Here is a 20,792-nt window from a genome sequence, read left to right as displayed (position 1 = left end):
ACAAATGTATTGCTAAGGTACCAAATTGTCTCTCAAAAGGTACAACATAAAAGGGTACCATTGCTGTACCTCAGGGGTACCACCCCAGCGATGAGCCATTTGTACCCTCAAAGGTACATATTTGTACCTAAAAGGCACAAACTGTAGGGGTACTTCTTTGTACCCATTAATATGGTACAAGTTTGTTCCCCTTGGGGGTACTGCCCCAGCGACGAGCATTTGTACCTTTTTTTGGTCTTTTCTGTACCTTTTCTGAGAGTGTATAGGCAGCTATAGAGTGCTGCAGGAGTGACGTTTTACTAAGACTAATTCTCCACTGGTTCCCTCGGATTTTCCTATGGATTTTTATAATGTGGTTTTCTGTAGTAATAATATCTTGACAATTCTGGACGTTTTGCTCTAAAACATAATACACACACTCCTATCAAAAATGCAAATTTTAAAACTGTTTGGTTTAATTTTTAAAAAAAAAAGTATGTTTCTAATAAGTCTTTAGTTAAAAACGTTTGGGGTGTGAGTGCGTGCAGTTTACATTACAGAGCAAAACTTTTACATTCACACCTTCCCGGACTGCAGTTCCCAGCATCCTCCTGTTCTCCACACCTGTCTTCACATCCCTCATAAGTCTTCCCGCCATCTCCCTGCATCCCAGCACCTGTTGTTCCTCGTCAGCACTCCTTTTAAGTTGGACTCACTCCCTGCATTCCTTGTCTGTTCTTTTGGTTACATGTGTATGTTGTTCTCTCAGTCCTGGATTATTATAATTGTGGATCTCCGTACTCGCCTCATCTATCAACAACAGCACATAACAAAAATGTCCAAGTATCGTCAAGTTATGTTTTACCACAGACCTTATTTTGAAAACCCCATTATGAAAATACTGAGAGAACCACTGGTGAATTAGTCTGGGTTTGACATCATAGCTGCAGCACTCTATTTCGGGCATCCAAGACCAAGTCCTATTAAATGGGGAAATCTTGAAATCTTAAAAACTGATTGCTACACCCACAATTAAATTACCGATATTTCAAATCAGCTACAAACATCTGATATGAACTGCCCCATGAATGTTTTAAATAGCCTTAAAACAGCATTTCAGAACACAGATCTGGCACACTTCGTGTGCTCTTGCAGTCTTAAGGGCTTACAATGGCCAACATGTGTATGTCTGTTAACTCCACGAGACCCAGGGTAAGGTCTTCCTTTGAGTCCAAGCCCTCAAACCCTTGAGCTCTGCAGCAGACTTCTACCTGGCATTGCATCACAAAAGTGTGGACTCAAAGGAAGACTGCGATGTTTTAGGGTGTAATTTGGGACAGAGTCAAATTGATGCTTCCTTGAGTCGTTTCCTCACTCCTCCTTCAGTTTGTGATCCAGAAACCATTCAAAGTGAGTTATTACCAAAAGGTAATAGAAAATTTAAAAAAATAATAAAACAAACAATGGAAGTCTATGAGATGTCCTCAAACATGTGTGTGTGTTAGAATAGTTGCTACGCCCCTGGTTTTATCCTCCATTAACAAACTGATATAAAAACTCTTATCTTCCAACATTAAAAATAAACTGATCACAGACAGATCACGTTTGTCCACTGACAAACATTAGATTCTTTAACACAGTGTCATCTCATCCCGCCTGTGTGGGAATCAAACTTTGACTTTGCCATTACCAGTGTCATGATCTACTACAGGTATTTTTTATTCTGTTTCTGCAGATGGTGCTTCATCTGTGTGTTTACAGTGCTGATAAATATAGGTGAGCATCTGAACAACATTAAAAGTTCAAATCATGCCACATTAATAAATGCCAGACTCTGTTTACAGTTCCAGTTTCTGTCATTTCAGTGTCTCTGCAGGTCACAGTAAAGGCTGTTATTGGTGGTTCAGTTGTCCTGCCGTGTTCTTCCACTGAACATGATCTGAAACCTCAAGACATTGATGTCCATTGGAGAGACAATAATGACAAAATTGTGTATAGTATAATTGAGGGTAAAGATTCTCTAGCAGAACAGAACCCAAAATACAAGAACAGAGCTGAAACTTTCCCTGATGAGTATCTGAGAGGAAACTTCTCCATCAAACTCAATAATCTCACTTACACGGATGCAAGAAAATACATCTGCTACATCACACACTCATCTGAACAGAAGACTGTACAGCTGCTCATTAACAGTACGTAAAACTGGTTGAATGTAGATTTTAATTTAAAATGTTTTTACAAAATCTGTCAAGTAGTGATGTTCAAGTTATAGATGGATCTGTTGTTTTTATCGCAGTGCAGTAATTTTTTTCTTTGCGTTTTTGTTGTAGATTCAACAGCAGAAAAAGTAATCAAATCCACTGAACATGAAAACCATGGAAAAGATAAAGGAGCAAACAGTGTAGAGGCATCATGGCATGGGATTGTATCACATTGTATCAACTGTATTATTGTTTATAGTGCTTATAATGTGTTTCTTCATTATTTACTATAAAAAAAGGAATTCAAGCTGCCTCATTCTCTTATGTCAGACTGAAGGAGAAAAAACAGTGACAGAAATTAAAGGTCTAAAAGTTTCATTATCTTAAACTGCAGTAATCAATGCCTGACACAAATAGATGTTGAATGAATTTGTCTAATTGCTGACTGCCAGACTGCCTCTAAGACTACACTTCCAAATCCTCTTCCCACTGTTCCCTTAAAGAGGCGATAGGCCACTCTTTGAATCAGACTGTACACTTTAGATATCAGACCTCACTTCATCCCAGTTCAAGAACTCCTCGATCTAACTATGAGATGGAGTCGTCAAAAGGGTACTGCAATATTTTTTGTGGTTTCGTACCTGTGAAAATTAAATGTAGGAAAATCAAAATCTGTGACCATACATTCAAAGGAAATAAAACTATAGCCCTGAAAAATATTTCTTACACATCTGATTCCCTTTCTAAGGTGAATTAAGGATGGTGGGAACAGTGCATTGGATATAATGGGCAGCAAAGAAAGTGCTTGTTTTTTCTTAAAATGTGACCTAAACTGAGCCCATATTTTTAATCGACTGGTCACCAAAGAACTGCTTGTCAGATACTTTCTGTTAAGTGTCTGCGGGGGACAGAGCATTGAAAACAGAGAGACTGGCCTGAAAATGCCTATTCCATCTCTACCCAAACAGGTTCATTCTCCTGATTTAAATGCTCTGCCCAATTAATAAAGTTAGCAGTTGTTACGTGTGCTGGCGTATAGATGAGGCTGAACACGGAAATCCACAATTATGGGTCTTTAATATACACGTAGGAGAGAACATCCATTAAACACACCAAAGATTAACATATAAGAACAGACAAGGAGTGAAGGGAGTGAGTCCATTATTATATAAACGGTGTGCAGACGATCAGGAACAGGTGCAGGCAATCCATGATGAGGAGGAGAAGACGAGGGAAGTGAGTGCAGGTGTGGAGAACAGGAGGATCATGGGAATTGGCGTTCAGGGAACAAGGGATCCGTGACAGCAGTATTACAAGACCAATAATAATACATAAAGTTGGGCAATGCCAGTAACCCTATATCTTTCCACATTTATAAAAATGCTTTTCTTTATTTTTGGAATGCTTTTATTCCATATGAACGAAGATATATGTTAACTAACTAACTCTTTAAAATCTAAAACGAAGAAAGTGGACTTGATTTAAAATAGTTAAATATAAAAAATAAAAAAAAAATAGTCACACTTGTGTTGTTCATGGTCAGAAATGAATGAATGGATGGGAAATATGAAAAAGAGCAATTGTTAGGGGGAACAATCTACAAATTAGCCAGCAGAAAAAAAGGCGCACAAAAAATATCTAAACCTTGACAAAAAGTATTCTTTGAGAATGTCTAAATATATATCCAAACACAACCTAATAAAAGTAAGTTTTTATGTATAGCCTCTTTATATAGAGTTATATAGGAATCTAGTGGTTACACCATAGGATTAAAAATTGGATTTTAAAAGCCTAGTCTCTATTTTAACATGAAATACAGCCTCAGCTGACAAAAGAAGAAATATTTTTTGATCATAATTATTGCATAATTATTAATTAGTAACATAACATTCTCTCAAAAAAAAAAAAAAAAAAAAAAAAAAAAAAGAGAGAACAAAAATATATTACACTGATTTTACTGAAAATAAAACAAAGTTACATTTCAGGTGTTCGATCACTTTTCACCGTGAACAACACTGGAAACACCAGGATTTTCGAAGTCGTCATCTGGTTGGCAGAATTCTACAGGATGTCCGGGATACATGTGTGTTGTGTTCTTTAACCCTAAAACAGGCAATGTGTACCACGAGATTCATATTCTTTAGTGTGTTGTTCTGATCTGTCTTGAGTATGCTGGTCACATTATTTGTTTCAAGTTTTCTGTGATCAATTAGTCAGCCTGACCTAAATCCAAAATGGGTGCCATTGGTGCAGGAAATTCAGATTTTCTGATAATTAAATATTACTAATATATATATATATATATATATATATATATATATATATATATATATATATATATATATATATCAGTGGTGTAGTCCTAAAAAAATAAGTGGTGTACTATTCCCCCCCCCCCCCCCCCAAAAAAAAACAACAACAAACAAACAAACTCAACAGTAAATATTTTTTATGTTTTTGTTCACTAGTAACATGTTTCATTAAATACAAATTAATACAGTGCATTCTAAAATTGGTTGTCATTTTTAATGTTTTACAGTTTGACTTATTTAAACATGCTGCTTTGGAATTATATTCACTGTGAAAAGTGATATATCTGAAATTAAAGTTTCATTTTATTCAAAAGGGTATAAAAAAAGCAAATTATTCAAAATCTAATTTATTAACAGTATAAAAATGTGGTCACAAAACAAAAACAGTAATCAGGCTGAATGGAAATTTAATCCACTCTCTGTCAGTAGGTGGCGCTTATGGAACTGCAGAAATAGAGCTGTTTCCCCGGTAACCTCTTTAAACTCAGTTTTATATTATTTATGCACATGTAAGCTTATCAGTTTGACTGAATTTTCTACTTCATTGTGTCATAAGAAGTCAAACTATATCATTTTCCATTATCATAGCATTTATTATGAATAATAGCAACCTACATATAGCCAATAGAAAACAACAGAACATGTCACAGGTGTAATATAAATCTAGTGAAAATATTCCCCTAATAGATTATAAATTCTACAAGTTAGCCAAATTTACCATAAATACTACAATAAAACGATATAAATTCTAGTAAGGGTGGGTGATGAATATTTTAAAAAGCTTCCTAATAAATGTTGGCGCAATGTGATGTTTGTCCTCTTTTCAGACTTCTGTTCATTTTGTCCATCAGTCTAGATCACGTTTGACTTTCTCTATAGCGTTTTAAAGTGTTTAACTCTCAATATAATTCAAATGGATCGCACATTTTATCATCAGTGTCGGGATGGCTCGTGGAAATCGTATCACACTTTTGGAGCGTGATAAGATTCAGAGTAGCGCATGTTTATGATTCTCGCACCACTCATGCATTAAATTAACAAGCTTCAGTTGCGCTGATGGTCTTTTGTACAGGAACTTAGCGCTTATAAAAGCGCCGAACGCATGATGTAGGCTATATAATTAATTAAGTCTTATTTATTCACCATATTTCTCACGCCGTGACCGCTGCAGTGAGAGATCTGTGCTCAATGCACGGCTCAAAACACTGAGTAGCTTTGATCGGAGTTCTCTCACTGCAGCGCGAACACGCACTGTGAAGCCTTTTTTAGCCGACAATGATGAGCGGGCAAAGGTAGAATGACAGAAGTGCTCATGCACCAATTACAACAAAGAATCGCGAGTTTACACAACAGCATTGGACGCACAGTTAAGGGGGAAGCTAACAGGAGAATATTTTATGGACTTTCCAAGCAAAAAACAAGTGGGTATACGCAAATACTGATCCTTTCAAGTCGTAATACGCAAACAGCCCTGAGCAAAAAGTAAGCATACGGCGTATGCGTGCGTATGGCCCCGACTACACCACTGATATATATATATATATATATATATATATATATATATATATATATATATATATATATATATATATATATATATATATATATTTCATAAAAAATGAAAAACAACTGCCAATAAGATGTTGAAAATGAAAATTGAGTTATATGTTGCTCATGCTGTTATTTACCACATTTTGAAAAGTATGGATCTCCTGAGATACATTGTCTGTTTAGGGTATAAAAAAGGGATTATCCACAGTATTGACAATGAATGGTGTTTCAAGGTAAACTGGACTCCCTCTACTGGTCATTGCATTATTGTGAATTCCAGGGTGATGTCTGAGAGGTGGGTTGTGGGAGGACCAGTAGAAAACTCGTTCCAGCACCGGGGCCCCTAGGATAGAACCTTATAGGCCCTCCAGGCCTCTTGACCCACTGTACACAGTCCCCCTTCTCAATCTATGTATTTTGAGTAAAAAAAAAAAAAATGTGCAAATGTTAATATTTATTTGTAAAACTGCTATTATTATGTTTAGTTGACTACATCTTTGCATTTTTAAATAGATATTTTCTTGCAGAGTTTCACACAGCTCATTTTATGGAGGAACAGGGGTGTCCAACCCTGTGCCTGCTACTGTCCTAGAGTTTATCTCCAACACTGATCAAACACATCTGAAAAAATCTTAACGCAATATATACAATATATAATTTTCTAATAAGTAATACGTAATTCTGAAGACTTTGGTAATATTTTTCTCGTGTGAAAAAAAAAGGATGAGGCTGAAGAAGAAAGGATGGTCCTCATGTGCAGAATCTGTTCAGTGAGTCATCTTCTCCAGTCTTTTCCAATGAGTCATATTCACCAGTCTGTTCCAGCGAGAGAAATCCACCAGTCTTTTCTAGTGAAAAAATTCATCAGTCTGCTCCTGTGAGGGAAATTCCAGAGCCCATTCCAGTCCCTGAGCCAGCTCCTGAAAATGCAGCATTGACCATTATGGCCACGGCCATTTTTTGTGTGTGGGCTACACACACAACGGCTCTATCCCCTGACCAGAGTCCAGTATCGGCTCCATCCCCTGACGTTCCAGTCCAAGAGCTCAACCCAATGGTCACGCCAGTCCAAGAGCTCAACCCTGAGCCTGCACTTGTCCCAAAGCACTGCCAGGTTTCAATCACATGCCAGAACTCAGCCAGAGAGCAATGCACTGCCGTCCCTCCAAAACAAATGATCTGACCTTCTGTTCTCCCTGCTCCTTCACTGCGGCTGAGGGAATCTCCTGTACTACCATCTTACGGACTCATGGGTCCCTGAGCTACCTGCACTCCCATGGCTTCCTGAGCTGTCGGCGACTCCCTGGAGCTCCAGGACCCCAGGACCCATCCTGGAGTTGTGCCAAATCACCTGCCTGTCACCTGACACTGTTTTTTTTAACTGTGATAATAGCCTGCAACATAGTTGGTGCAATTTTGCTCATCTATTTCAGTGAAAACTTTGTTCAAAATTGGGGATAGTTTGTGTAAACGTTCTGTAAAATTCAACTATGAATCCATTGGGGCCAGGCATTTTTCCACTTTTCATTGTGTAACAGCTTATTCGATCTCCACTGTTGATTTGGATTGTTCAAGACTTTATCATGTTCACTGATAGTAGGTATTTCTAATTTGGTAAAAAAAAAAAAAGAAGCATGCTGTTCGCACTGTCACTTGGCTCTGATGTATATAGCGTCTCATAAATTTTTATTTATGTATTTTTTTAAATTTCTTGTTAATGCTCAACTGATCTTTGGTTATTCCATGTGATGTCTTTCTGTTATATAACTAGCTGGCCTTTTCACCATACTCAAATTCTTGCTGTTTATATCTCAGATATAATCTCTCCTCAGTCTCCATGGTTAGATTATCTAGTTCTGATGGTGGGGGATCTAGAATGCTCTTGATCTTGATCATTTGTAATCTGATTGACCCACTACATTCCTTTTCCATCATGCACGCACTATACTAAATTATTTGTCTTCGTTGTCTCCCAGAAGTTACACTGAGTCATACCCGGTGACGTGCGGTTTGTTTCAAGAAAGTAATCTGATTAGATACAAAATCAACAGACTTCTCTTCTGCAAGAGTTGAGTCTCCACATACACTGAGACGGTATGTTGTTTTGAAAGCAGAGAGTGAATACTACAGGACTATGGTCAGAAATGACAATGCCTGTGTATTCACAATGGTAACACTGTCTTGTCTGTAAAAATTAAATCAATCCTTGAAATGGATCTGATGAGCTGAAGAAAAATGCCTCGATGTTGGGTTTTTAAATTTCCATGCATCAACCATACCGCAAGTATGCAGAAACTCACTGACACATCGAGCTGGTTTACTGCTGTTATATTGTTGCCACTTGCACTGCATTGTACATTGTACAGAATGAGATTTTAAAGGGATAGTTCACCCAAAAATGAAAATTTGATGTTTATCTGCTTACCCCCAGGGCATCCAAGATGTAGGTGACTTTGTTTCTTCAGTAGAACACAAATGATGATTTTTAACTCCAACCGTTGCCGTCTGTCAGTCGTATAATGCGAGTGAATGGTAACACAATTTATAAGAGTCAAAAAACGTGCACAGACAAATCCAAATTAAACCCTGCGGCTCGTGACAACATATTGATGTCCTAAGACACGAAATGATCGGTTTGTGCGAGAAACCGAACAGTATTTATATAATTTTTTACCTCTAAAACACCACTATGTCCAACTGCTCGCTTAGTGAGGTCTGATCACGCTCTGACAGCGGAAGTGATGTCTAGCACTCACTGAAGTAAGCACGAGACATCACTGCCACTGCCAGAGCGCTGTTGGTCTTGGAACAACATTTAAATCAAATAAACAGTCTTACTGTACACAGAACACAAGCCCCTAGCGTTAACCCAAGCCTATAACATCAGCCCTAAACCTAACCCTAAAATCTGATTGGTTGATAGGAATGTTCTTCCAGGACCAACAATTATGTTGATCAAGAAAAACTGTCCCCCTTGACGAAATCACATTGACGTCTATCCTTAAGGGATAGTTGCAAATGTGCTTTTTGCCACCAATCAAACATAGTATTTTTGCCACGTTTTCAAGTAAACAAGATAAAAGATAAGATAAATTCAAGACAAATTCAACTGAGAATTCAAACTGATTAAAATGTTATGACTTGTTTTCTGAGAATATACTACTTCTATTCAGTCATTATTGTTTAAAGCATAAATATAACTAATACAGTGCAGGGTATGCTCAAAACAAACAAACAAAAAAGATAGAAATAGAAATACAATGAATTTGGTCATTAACTGTCATTCAAATTACAAACCTTTCTGCTGTTCTTCTAAAGGAAGGAGCCTCTTTCTGAGTTGTTTGTAGGCCTTTGTCTCACTGTTGTGTGGCGCCCTCTACTGGATAAAACCCTGAACCTGATCTTTGAAATATATACAGTGACACTAAAAGTATTTGGACACCTAAGCCACACTTTAAAATGTCATTATATAACAAAATATTAAACCAAATGACATTTTAAAGAAATAAATAGCACAAGCACACTGCAGGCCTATGTAGATTTACTTAAGTGAACTTGTCCTTTTGTTATCCAGAAACAGCATCATTCAGTCTAACTTATTTAAATCATAAAGCACACTGCAAATGCCAAGACAAGACATAACTTTACTGCTGAGAGCCTACTGCAAGTTAATACTATGGTTTCTTTCCATTTTAACGTACAAGCTAGAATTAACACTATAGTGGTGAAATCAGAGTCCATCTTTGGGATGGTTAACCTCTTCTTCTTTCTCTCATTCTACATTTTTCTGACTCTGTCTGATCTTTCGTGTGGACTTAAACCCTGAGCTCTCAAACAGCCGTGCCATGAAGGCCAGGCCCTCACGTTTAATGTAGGATTTTCCCACAAAAAATGTAAAGAACAGGGTTTATAGCTGCTGATGAACAGTGGAGGTGAAGCCCTGAAATAATGTCCAGATGTGATTGAGTCTGTGAGGATTAAGATATGATATAACAGAATTAAAGCATCCAGAATGGCATTTCTGTTTTTATTTTTAGTTACTTGCCTGGCTTTTGTAGGGGAATTTTCTGGGAGAAAAGCACCAGTTAAATATGTTTTTAGTACATTAATGGATCTTGAGAGAGGAAATGTCATTGGCTATGCAGGCCCTACTGAGCCATTGGATTTCACCAAAAATATCTTAATTTGCACTCTGAAGATTAACAAAGGTCTTACGGGTGTGGAACGGCATGAAGGTGAGTAATAAATGACAGAATTTTCATTTTTGGGTGAACAAACCCTTTAATGTTAATCAAATGACAAAAGACAAAGAGAAAATCACTTACTGTTCTTGACTGATCAACTCCTGTAACTTTAATAGATTAATCTGTATTTAATTTTTACAATGAAGTTTTATCCAATGTTATTTTACATTTGATTACTTTCTTTATTCAGTTTCTTACCTGATTACTACTGCTAGACAAAAAAGAAAGCAGTCTATATAATTTCTATCTTTATTCTATTGTATTTATTTGTGCTATTGATGGTAATTTGTTCTTGTTTTATTACTGTTTACTTGTCTTTTTAAAATTAAATTTACCATTTGAAATCAAGCTTCCTAATGCTGTTGCAACAAAATTACCCCATTGTAAAAACAAATACATTGAGTTAGCAAATATTTGTGAGATAATTGATAATGGTAACTGATCAACGTTTATATAAGAGAAAAGAATTTCTTGTGTTTTGGAGAAAAACATTTATTTCATAATGTGATTTTCTCCTTTCAGTTATTTTCCTTCAATGAAAGGTTATGTTTGATAATTTTATGAATTAAAGATCAAAAGGGTAATATCATACCATACCTGATACACACACACACACACACACACACACACACACACACACACACACACACACACACACACACACACACACACACACACACACACACACACACACACACATACGTGTTGTAAACATGCTTTAAATGCAATGCTGCAATGCTGCTGTTTCCATTTGAGGTTTAGAGAACTGTGAGAACTGAGCATAAACATAAAGGCATTGGAAAAACACTGCACTTGTTTCACAGTTAAACCTCCACTCTATACAAAGGTGAGATTCATTGGTTGTCAAGTGCCATTTCCAAAGGACCACTTTATAGTTTTTACTTTCTTTTTTAGTTTAATTATTATTAATTTACAGATAATCTGGCAATGGTGTTTAATGTGTGTCTGTGTTCATACAGTCATAAACTCCTAATTCTTAATGTAATTTCATCGACTGTTTACATGAGGTATAATATTATCACTAGAGGGACTGTAGTAATAGCTAGCCAGCTAAACAAATTTATCATATATTATTAAAAGTGACCTGCTCAAAAACATACACACAGACAAAAACTGATTTATTCATAATGAAGCAACTTCATAATAATGGTAGATTTTAACATTTGAACTGTGTTCTCAGAATAAGGGTATTTTTCATAAATGTAAGGTTGGGACAAGTTCTCGTGTGTTTCAAATATTATTTTATATTAAACTATTTATATATTGTGAAATGGATATAGATCTAAGAACAGAATGTATTAAAGGCAATCATATCACTTTATAATATGTACAAAATTTGTACATTTGAAGTAAAAGGATAATGTTTTTCCATCTAGAAAATATTTCTGATTTTGTTAGAGCATTTTTTTTATTTGACCAAAATACACTAATAGAGTTTTCTCAGCATAAAATACATTTTAAAAACTGAAACAGACTCATTCTTCATACATTCACTTTGTGAAAACACAAGGTAAACAAATGCAAAACAACAAAAACCCAGAGTGCAGAGTTAGACAAAAGTAGGTTGACAAACCACAACATTTCAGTTGACTTACAATAACAGACTTTTTGATTATAATTTATCTGATTCTGTTTACTTTATATTCTATAAAAATCAAACTCTTCTTTGTCTAACAACATGGAAAACTTCAGGCTTCAGAAAAATAATGAATAATGTGCACACTCTCCATTCTAAGATCAATGTATGGTATATAAAAAGAAAGATTTATCCACTGTGACAACCACTCACAAAAGTTTCAGCAGATATAGATTAAGGCAGCTATTCTAAAACAAAAGTCTTCAAACTAATAAAAACGAAATAGATCAACTAGCAAACATAAAAGTTCTCAAACACATTTCAGCAGGGGTTTTCAAACGTTTTGATGCCTTGACCCTCAAATACAATTCACTTGCGGGACCCAGTAAAATACATAGACAGGTATCCTGCATATTTTCATGTATAAAACATTCATATAGTATTCATACAATAATTTAAAAAATGGGTGTCCACATAAAAAAAATAAAAATATTTTCCAGGTAATATTATCTGCACATTATTAGAGTACTGTTAGATTTATAAACCTGAAGAAAAGAAAAGAAAATATTAATCTATAGCTGTCAATTCAATAAAATAACTGTCTTTATTAATGTCTTTAGAAAGCAGAATGAATGAAATATTAAATTTAGTCAATTTTAACTTATTTGTATATTTATTTTTACTTTTTGCACAGTAACTTTCCCAAAGACTCTATGATCGTGATTTTTTTTTTTATTAATTTTTTTAGGCAAGTCAAGGCAAGGCAATTTTATTTGTATAGCACATTTCACACACAATGGTAATTCAAAGTGCTTTACATAAAGAAGAACCAAATACATAATAATAAAAATGGAACGCATAAGAAATAAAAATAACAGTAAAAACAGAGAATACCGCTATCTGGATGAAGAGTTAAGTTTCAGGGAGTTTTTTTGTTGTCCGTCAGAGCGGATCTAAACTGAAACTTTTAGAGGTATCAGAGTTGAACATCAAAGAAAAGTGAACAAAATAAGTATATATTATACGTATATAATATAATAAGCATATATATATAATATCAGTCATACTCATGTGTTCATGACTTTAGTCCAGTATAGGTGCTGTTGATTTGGCTGGAGCGAATATTTCTACGCAGCTTGGAAAAGTCCACCGTGGCGTACTGAAAGATCAATATTAGCAATTTCAGCTGCAGTTTGAACAAAAATGAACTAAAATATAGAACGCTATTGTTGGATTAACAGGTCAGCAAGAATTCTCAATTATCAAGACAGAAATTAATTTTAGTTATAATTGTTTCACATAATTTTTACCTCAACTAGTGTGTGCTGTAGATCAGAGTTGAGCTGTGATTGTTCTGCAAACCTTCTGATTCCAAAAACAAACACCTTTAATAGTCCTAAAATTGGAACAGTGTTTCACATTCAGTATTTAAAAAAGGTTGTATTATTCTTTCATATATATATATGATATAAACATATCACAACATATCAACATATTACAACATGTGACATAAATGTCACAATAATAATGAAATACTCAAAAGCCTAAAAAAAAAACCCTTTACATATTTAATAAACTTCAGCTTATATTAATATTTAAACAGATGGCTGAAAATATCTCACCGATCAGCACAATGACCAGCAGCCCGTTCATCAGACCAGATATGATGATAATAATCTGGCATTGTGTCTGATTCTGATCAATAAACTCCACTGCTGTATGATTTTGACACTCAGTTGTATGATTGTGACACTCAGTTAGTTGAGTTGATTCTGTAAAGAAAGTGTCCACAGTCTCTTACAGTAAATACTGTTACTTTTGCAATGTGCAATGGCTAAAGAGTTATTGCACTGAAAATATTGATAATATATGATGTTATTTATGAATATAATTATGTTTTCATATCTAAAAATGTAGTAAATGGCAAGTATGTATGCAAGCAGATTTCATCATTATGTCTTGATCACTGAAAAAGTAAATGAACTCACCGGTGATGTGAAGTCTGGTGCTGTTGCTGAATTTTGGAGGATTGCCTGTTTTCATACAGTAATAAACTCCTAATTCATCAGTAGTCACATTTTTTATAAACAGACAATGTTTAAATTGCACTGAATATTTGTTTCTGAATGTATTATTATAGTAAAAAGGTGATTTTGGTGTTAAGAATGATCGTAGAATCAGTGTTGGAGGATCTTGTGTTTTCAGTAAAATCCAATAAACCTCATTACCATCAAGATCACAGTTTATGGTCACATTTGATCCCAAATCAGTCTGTTGATCTGTCACTACAGCTTGACAACAGATTAATGCATCTATAAGATAAAAACATAAGATTACCCACATAAGCCCATGTGACGTATAACATAACATAGCCTATAATTTTAATAATCTTACAAAGCATGTATATATATCCATATCAAATAATAAACTCACAAAGCTGAAGCTGAATGATCTTCATGTTGTTTCCAAGATTAAAACACCTCAATATGAATCTTCTGCCCTCCACATAACTTCTGCCGAAATCTACTGCAGCTCTGAAGCAAAGACAGGAAGACAAAAAAAAAAAAAAAAATCTTCCCACATCAAGCAGAGGAAGTAAAAGTCAAATTCGTTCTGACCACACTTTTTTAACACCCAATGCCCCTATTACCATCACCACTTTGTTAATCAAGTTAAAGGGACAGTTCACCCAAAAATGAAAATTATGTCATCGTTTCTCACCCTCAAGTTTTTCTAAACCCGTATGAATTTCTTTCTTCTGTTGAGCACAAAAGAAGATATTTTGAAGAATGTCGTTAACCAAACCGTTGATGCCATTGACTTCATTGGTATTTTTTCCCATACTATGGAAGTCAGTGGGGCCCATCAACTGTTTGGTTCCATATTCTTCAAAAAAATATTTTTTTTGTGTTCAGCAGAAGAAAGAAATTCATGCAGTTTCTATTTTCCCCATGTTAGGATTATCTTAGGATATTAGTTTCATTGCTTAGATTTAATTTGTTTACTTTTTTTTTCCCAAATAAACTTTGTACTGCATTTGGATCCTACGCCCTGTTTTTACTAAAACTGTCTTGTTACATCGCCCTGCATTTTTTTTCTTGTTTGAGAATCCCTTTCACTCGGATACACGTCACAATAGGGAAGAAAAGATTATCAAAAATTCTGTTTCAGCCTGAGTGACCCCATGGTGTCAGCTGACCATTGCAAGTGATGTGTCAACTTCAGCATTACCTGAGTGACACATTGCTTCACTGTTGTGCTTGTAAGATGATGTTCAAAGTTCCTAGTTTCTTCCTGAATGAAGTAGCCTTTTTAAGTGAAATGGCTGAATGGTCTACTGCAGAGGCCTTCAGTCCGGCTCCTGTGGACATAATGTTCTGCAGAGTTTTACCCAAACCCTAATCAAACACACTTGAATCAGCTAATCAAGCTCTTCAGGCAAAGCCACTGGAAGGCAAGCCTGCAACCTTTAGCCAAAAAGCGTAACGGGTTAAGGCCAGGGATACACTAGATGATTTTAAAACTGTGGAAGACCACAGATATAAGGGCATTTTCAACTGATTTATAGCATTATAATCCTCTGAACACACACTGTAGATGATTCAGCCAGACCATGAGATCACGTGAGATCAAACGTGATTTGAGAAGAAAAACAAATGGAGGATAATCGACTGCCGACAAAACTCAGACAGGTGGTCACATACTCAGATAAAGGTTCTGTTGTGGGTTCCCAGCCTGTGTCCATTCTCAAACCATTCCGCCCATTTCCACTGCAGGAAAGGCGGTTCAGTGCCGGAAAGATCGTTTGAACTCTGGAACAAAAACTTGCTGGTCTCGAACGAAGCCGGGCCTCAGGTCATTCTACAGGAGAGCACATATTGATGTGTGGATCGTAGTTATATCAGACACTGTGGATAAACTTTGGGTTGGGCGGGCCAAGTAATAAAACAATGACATCCCAATTAATTGCAGCCGGATGAGAGAGAATCTGTTAATGTGTTGATTTCAGTAAAGACACAAAATGATCATTTCATGGTAAAACGCAACAAATGCATTTGCATCACTCTTTTACTTTTTTTCCAACAACAATGCACCGGTAGATCTCTTCAGGAAAAACGAATAAATGAAAACATATGCCTTGAGCAACTCCAAGTGGTTACTAGAACACAAAGGAAAAACCCCACATGAGATATTGCTTAAAGGTGCCATAGAATGCTTTTTCACATGATTTAATATAAGTCTAAGGTGTCCCCTGGATGTTTCTGTGAAGTTTTCAGCTTTTCAGATTTTTTTTAATTCAATTTTTTTAACTGCCTATTTTGGGGCATCATTATAAATGCACCGATTCAGAGCGCGTTCCCTTTAAATGCTCTTGCTTCCCACCCCCGAGCTTGCAACTCTATAATACATTGCATAAACAAAGTTCACACAGCTAATATAACCCTCAAAACTGATCTTTACAAAGTGTTCGTTGTGCAGCCTATCGGATCATGTGAGTATAGTATTTATTTGGATGTTTACATTTGATTCTGAATGAGTTTGATAGTGCTCCGTGGCTAACAGGCTAAAGCTAACATTACACACTGTTGGAGAGATTTATAAAGAATGAAGTTGTGTTTATGAATTATACAGACTGCAAGTGTTTAATAATGAGAATAACGACGGCTCTTGTCTCTGTGAATACAGTAAGAAAAAATGGTAACTTTAACCACTTTTAACAGTACATTAGCAACATGCTAACGAAACATTTAGAAAGACAATTTACAAATATCACTAAAAATATCATGATATCATGGATCATGTCAGTTATTATTGCTCCATCTGCCATTTTTCGCTGTTGTTCTTGCTTGCTTACCTAGTCTGATGATTCAGCTGTGCACAGATCCAGACATCCTGCCCTTGTCTAATGCCTTGAAAATGAGCTGGCATATGCAAATACTGGGGGCGTACATATTAATGATCCCGACCGTTGCGTCACAGTCGGTGTTATGTTGAGATTCGCCTGTTTTTCAGAGGTCTTTTGCAAAAATCTAATTTACTTAAGAAGGAGGAAACAATGGTGTTTGAGACTCACTGTATGTCTTTTCCATGTACAGAACTAATTATTTAACTATGCCGAGGTAAATTCAATTTTCAATTCTAGGGCAAATAGTATTTGTTATATGCTGCTCCGAAACACGAATGGTTGAGGATCCAAATGCAGTCTTTATTTAGAGGGTAAAAACAGAGTCAAAAAACAGGCAAAGGTCATACACAGGAGAGCAATCCTCACAATAACAGAGATAAGGGCAGATGTAAACTGAGAAATCCAAAAGACCAGGCAGAGAAACAAGACATGGGAAAACCAGGATACAAGGCTCAGAGAAGCAGTACAAACAGACATGCAAGATCTCTAGAGGAGTGACTGATAAACCCGTTTGTTAGAATGACAAAAGTCTGGGGTGGAGTTCCCCCTGGTGGCTCTCAAGCTTGGGCACCTATATGAGTTTTATGTAATTTACAATTTTATGTTAAATTTTTAAACTGTTTTGTGCTGTTATATTCTGACTGTTTGCTCTGCATCATTCTAATGACAGAATGTATAACAGAAACAGATATTGAAACACTAAAACAAGAACTTTTTTTTTTTTTTTTTTGCTAAAGGACAAATAATTAAATGATTCTGTACCACGATGATTTTGGGCTCTTTGCTTGCACTGGGGCTTCGGGGCCAAATTAAGCTCTTGTTGGTCCTGAGGCCTCAGCCATATCTCAGAAATCTGTGGAGAAAAATCCTGCAGTCTTCTTGTGACAAAGTCTATAACTCCAGCATCCTGGTGCCACAGCAACAATAAAAGAAACAAAATGAACTGAAGGTATCTATGTGTTTAACAGGCTTCAGTAGCTTTGTGTCCATATAAAAGACAATACAACAATGCTGTAATACATACAACACAGGCAAGGCAAGTTCTTTCTTGGACAAAAAAATGTGTAAAACTAAAGACAAATGTTGTCAGACTTCTCCTAGTCTGTATTATTACAATTAATGGCAAAATTAATATTTGAAAATGTATACTAACATTTACCTTATTAACTGAGTATGTTACATATTTAATAATATCTTAAATGTTCACTATAAGACATTTGAAGTGGTCAATGTCTTGATCGTCTTGATAAAGTGCTTTAATGCTGCTTTCCAGACATCTCGGAAATGTTTTTTTTGCCTACCTCCTACTTGGAACTAACGTTCACACGTCACTCAAAGTCGTACATTCCACTTCTGAACTCAGGGCAGATCAATCAGCCCCGACCTCAGCGAGACGCGTCATTTGATGTCACTTCCAAGATGGCGGCAAGTTCTGCTTCCAATGAGCATAGCGTAGAACTACCTAAACATCAAATATAAAAACAAACTTTAAGGTTAGTCATTAGGTTTAATGGTACTTTAATTTTTGCTTTTCATCAGCTGTTCATCAGCAATAATTGACAAAAACATGAAATGGTCTCGTAGCAACATCCTGTGGTTTACATGTGATTGACTGGAACTCACTGAGGTCTGATGACACGTTTAAGATGAGATTGGAAGTGGGAATGTCCCAACTGAAATGTCTCGTTTCAGACCTCAGTAAGTAATGGTCATAACAGGTCAAAACAAAACAAACTTGCAAAAATGGCAAATCTTGAAAGCCAAACATGGAGGTGTGTTTTGAGGCATTGCACTGGGGCACTTTGAGGATCCACAAGGGGTTTTAATGTCCTCTAAGGGCCCTAGCCATATCTTAGCACCAGAATATCATAAACACATGGACCCCTTCTCATGTGTGTATATGACAAACATCCTGGTGCTCAGAGTTTCCACATCAAGCACCACTCCTTAATAGTAAATAAAACACAGCAGATAATGGCATCAGGTCACACCTCTGCAAACTACTGAAGAGAAATCGAACTGAAGGATACACAACATACCTGCCCACTCAGCCGCTCATCTAGTCCGACAACAATCCTGAGTTTCTCCTCCCATCAGAGAATATCATTCTCGAGTCTCTCAGCTCAACAGTCTGGATGCAAACAAGAGAGAAGAACTATGAAGCAGATCTTTCTAGTTTGAGCCCAGATATGAAAAAGAAAACAGGTAATTTCTTGTTGTATAATAATGTCAACTGTTTGTTAATTCATTTTTGAAAACCATTTGAAAGGCAAATTCATTAAAAGTCCAGGCTGTATTTTCCAGTTGTTTTCAGTTCTCTCTCTTTCATTTTCCTCTGCAGCTCAGAATGAGGATGTTGCTGGAAACTCTGCGATCTTGTCCTGTTCTTACAGTGACAACAAACTACAAATTAAGACGTGACATTGTATTAAAGACTCAAAGACAACAGGAATATATGAGACATCATTCAGAGAAATGTTTCACTTGAGGATCAGAATCCTGAAAACATAATTTTCCCAGTGGAATTTATGAAAGAAACTCATGTAAGTCTGAGTATATTTATTCATTTAATTTACAGCTGTCCATTTCACTTATTGGACCAAACAGCACACCAGATATAAGGACAACTATAACTAACTGCTGAAATGGCCAGCTAATTTTTATTATTATGTATATAACTTGATTATATTTCAGTGAATATATTGTAGTCTATATGAAGAGGAGGAATGAATGCTTTTATTGATTAATTAAAGTCCAGATATGACAGAGATACAATGATTGAGATCAGAAACATGTTCGATATTGATAAGAATAAAAATTCAGTAGAAGATCAAGAGTGAAAACTTGTAAAAAGCATGTAAAGGTCAATCTGGATGTATAATATATGGTTTCTGATCAGTTTACCTGGATACCGACGTCAATTACGTGTGATGTCATACAGAGCACATGGTGTATTGAGCGGAAGATATGGGCTTACATTGTGTTGCTTGAAAAAGTAGTATTTAATTAATTACTTAGAATTACTTAATTTTAAAAACATATATTAACATTGGGCCACCATGATGAACAGGTACGTTTGATGAATTCTGAATGAAATGGTACTTTTTTAGCAATGACGGTCTGATTTGTGTTCGTCTGTGCCTGGCCTGCTGTGTTTTTGTTGTCATGCTTTCTTTAAACTGGAATAACAAATTGAAAACATTTAAGCATCATTAATACATTAAACGTGAATCATTTTAAACCTGATTATCAGGTTTATCTGCATGGTTTATCTGCTCTAACTATTATTTTGATTTAGTCATTAGCAATTAGCATTAGCATTGCATTATCGTCTTTTGTGTCTCAGTGTATATGCAGTTAGTTTTAGTTGACAGTAGTTTGATCTTTAGGTGTATTTAAGTTTTGTATATATGTATTAACTTACTCAACTGATGAATTTTGACAATTTAATTGAATAATGATCAAAAAAATATATGTATGACAGGCTACATCTGAATTATGAATTCAATGATCAATGAACGAATGACCACTCAATTGGTCTATAGGATACGATGAATAATGAAGTTGTTTAAATCAAACTAATGGAACTATAAAATAGTAATAACGTCTGTAATAAAACATTAATAATGTTAGTTTAAAAAATGTAGCCTATAGGTTTTACCCAGAGGCAAAGCAAAGAAAAGTGGGAAGGAGGACATTTTACACGTGTTGTGTGTTTTCATCTCAATAAGACAGGTGCATTCACATACATCTTATACTTATGGTTTTATCTAGACTTTGATTAGCATCTTCTAAATTCCTGAAAGTTTTTTTTCCTTTCTCCCACATAATATCAGTGATGCACCTTCTATTCTGCACACAATCTATTCTGAGATGGGCTTGGTTAATTTTTATAATATACCTGTAACAGGTTCTAAAATGTGTCATATGTTGCATATTTTATTTATTTATATTAATAAATAAAATTACTTGATTTATACATAATTAAATACATTAAAACTT

The sequence above is a fragment of the Chanodichthys erythropterus genome, chromosome 10, assembly GCF_024489055.1.
Source record: "Chanodichthys erythropterus isolate Z2021 chromosome 10, ASM2448905v1, whole genome shotgun sequence".
Classification (NCBI taxonomy): domain Eukaryota; kingdom Metazoa; phylum Chordata; class Actinopteri; order Cypriniformes; family Xenocyprididae; genus Chanodichthys; species Chanodichthys erythropterus.
This window is presented reverse-complemented; position numbering follows the sequence as displayed.